This window comes from Etheostoma spectabile, chromosome 18 (assembly GCF_008692095.1).
Source record: "Etheostoma spectabile isolate EspeVRDwgs_2016 chromosome 18, UIUC_Espe_1.0, whole genome shotgun sequence".
NCBI lineage: Eukaryota > Metazoa > Chordata > Actinopteri > Perciformes > Percidae > Etheostoma > Etheostoma spectabile.
The window spans coordinates 15,735,884-15,739,025 of NC_045750.1; the positions used below are offsets into that span (position 1 = coordinate 15,735,884).

The following is a 3,142-nucleotide window of genomic DNA, read 5'->3' on the forward strand; positions in this document are numbered from 1 at the left end:
GACAAAGTTCCCTTGGCCTTTGGAATTAAAATAACCACTTATATACCCTTCACCATACATAGAGATAGGCATGGGGAATTTTCCAATAGATCATCTCACAATGCAAATTAAACCTGCTATTAGGCTAACTGAAATAACACAGAAAAGATGATTTCAGGTAGACCGATTGTCCTACCACCGAGATATACAGCTCCAAGAGATGCCTTTAGCTTTATTATGATGTCTGAGAAGGTTAGAGACCGTTGCCTTGATGGCTGTCAGAGTTCCCTTAGGGTTTTAAAGACAACAGACAAGTATTTTTTTTACACATCGTCAATGACAGTGATTGTTTTTGTTGTTGCAAGCTTTAACATTTATCTTCTTAAGGCACCTTCATTATGTCTGAAATATTGGTCCCATTGCTCTAAAGAGATACTCATGTTTACTGGCAGGACTGCCTGAAACAATCACACAAGTGTTCATTTCAGCAGGTTTTAAGTGTCTCTTCGATCTGGTCTGTTGATGAAGTGTGTGTGTGTGCGTGTGCCCGTGTCCTGTCAGGTGTGAGAGTGCGAGCCAACGCTCCTGCTCTTCCTGTAGATGGCGCTGCTGTCTCGCGGAAACTCCGAAAGCTCAGCCTCAACTGTGGATGGAAGTAAAACATACAGAGCAATGTTTGAGACAGATTACATGTTTCACAAATACAAACTACAGGGATTTAATCCCAACAATACACTTGTTTTTTGCTCTACTAAATTTGGTAACAGGCAACATGGAAGTATAACTGCTTTAGTTTAAGTATCTTCTGTTTCAGCTCTCTTTCTTGGCAGTCTATATTGTACTTTATGAATTAGCTAATTAGTTAGGTTATCGTTAAGTAGGCTAAGCATTCTCCGTGCATGTCCGCAAAAGCCGTTTAGAATCATTTAGTTTAATTGCCGAGGAGAGCCGTTATTTAAAAGCTAATGTAAGCATGCGCAATATGAATCACTCGACCCTCGCGCTCCCACCACAGTCATGGTTACAGGTGTGTCAGCAAGTAATAAAATGTATACCTTGTATAATATTTTTATATGTAGCGTTAGGTAAAATGAATTGAATAGGAATGGTCCCTACTTAAGCATGCGCTAGCTATTTTACGTTTTATAGATATAATGCTTTGATAGCAGCAGACCCACTTTGCTAACAGTTGTAAGTTAACGTTAGCATAACACCAACAGCTAAGCTAACTCTTAGTTTCTAGCCCATTGTTTTTAACTTAGAGTCTGCATAGTTTACTAGTATGGTGTTCATTTCCTGTTGCTGGAATAGGCCTGTTTTATTAGAAACTTGAAAGAATGGCTCCATGTTTTACAAGCTGTAGAGCTGCCCCTGTGATTTTTTTTGTGTGTGTGCCCCTCACAAAGGAATCTCCAGAAAAAGGCAGCCAGAAGGACTACCACAGTAGGCTACTGAGTGAGTTTATATTCAAAGTGTGCTAACTAACCCATCTACCCACTTTGGCAACTTTAAACACATTTCTTGTCAAGTCAGTTTACGGAACTCTGAAAGTAGTTTTCACGCACACACTGTGATGACCTCATCCCAAAATCAATATTGTAGTCACCATGAACACATTGGGTTATGAAATTGCCGCACAAAATAGACATCTGGTCAAGCTGTAAACTGACATTTACAAGCCTGTTATTAATTTTTGATCACAAAAAACATATATAAAGTCTACATGAAAGTAACCTTCACTTTCATTTGTCCAGTAATAGTGGAAGCAGATGATAGAAGTCTCATCTGGATGTGTCTTTGTCTGAGTATTTTTTTGTCTGTATTTTATATCAAACCAAAGCACAAGAGGGGTTCACCTATCAAAACAACCTTGTTATCAGAGCACATACACAGATGGAAGAAAAGGGATTTCTCCAATGATTTCATGCGTTGAGGACTCTGCAGTTCCCCTATTTAACTGTATCTCACACATTCACATATAAACACATACACACAAATCAGGCCAGTGGGTCACTTTGCCAAGTTGATATTTTTCGTGGAGCCTATTTTGGATGTTTTTCATTATTTAGAGTATAGCCTAGATTCTTACAAGATACGGCCGGTTGTCTGTGTGTGTTTGCAGATACAATGGTGCACTTTATGTTTTTTTGGATGTGGATGTTGAGTATATTTTCTTGTCTTGGCATGGTGTGTAGTAGCTACAGTGATTGATAGCGTCTAATAAAATCTCCCCTTTGGAGTACTTTTTTTTTTAGGCTGGGCGATCAAATATCACGATATATTTGATCAATTACCTCTGTGTCAATATTGCAACGATATTGTATGGTTGAATGTTGGTGCTTTAACAAAACGTTATTCACACAATGAGATTTTTGATAAATATTCTCCGGAAATGATTTAATGACTTAGTGGGTAAAGGTAAATAATAGATCAGCTGGAACAATCTGGTAAATTGAGAAAATGACATTACTTTACTGTAATTCAGCCTGTAAAACCAAGTAAAGACAACACTTATTACAACCATATCATAGCATTATGATATTACGATATTTCCAATATCTAAGACGATAGCTAGTCTCATATCGCGATATCGATACAACATCGATATATTGCCCAGCCCTGATTTCATTGCAGACATCTGGAAAGAAAGGCATCATCCTACAGTATCCATTAGGTACACCACATTATTGTGAATATAACATAACATAATAGCAAGAGCATGTGCAAGACATGCAACGTTACTGACATGCCTGCCTACCCTGTCTGAGTTTCCAGCTGAGGTAGATAATCAATTGCAGCAGCAGCAGAGAGACCGACAGGAACAGCAGCAGGCCAAACAGCCAGAGAGGAAGAAAGCTGTCCGTCTCTCTATCTGTCTGTGTGACGGTCTGTCGAAGGAGCAGGGCCAAATCCGCCCAGGGGCCACTCAGCACCTCCATACTGCTCCCGCAAGGAACGAAGCCAATTGGAGAACAGAGAAAGTCAGGGTAAATGTGTCGACATTTTACAGATGCTTTAAAAGTAAAGTTTTCTGTCACGTATAACAGTTGTTTTAATAGCGTACAAATAACTCTATTTTAAAGTGAAGCGGAGCCTACCAGCATGTTGAGACATTGTGAATGAATAGGTCAGTAGGGTGGGGGGGGAGGGGTAGATCTTACTT

The 3,142-nt window shown here is 39.3% G+C and overlaps 1 long non-coding RNA gene across 1 annotated transcript in view; it reads right to left on the reverse strand.

The window, feature by feature from the left end:
• Positions 1-337: 337 nt before the first annotated feature.
• Positions 338-3,142, reverse strand: part of LOC116706722 (uncharacterized) — a 3,641-nt gene continuing 836 nt past the window's right edge. The window contains exons 2-3 of the long non-coding RNA XR_004336304.1: positions 2,738-2,919; positions 338-622 (exon numbers count right to left, since the gene is read on the reverse strand). This is a non-coding gene — a long non-coding RNA (uncharacterized LOC116706722). The remainder of the gene's footprint in view (positions 623-2,737; positions 2,920-3,142) is intronic.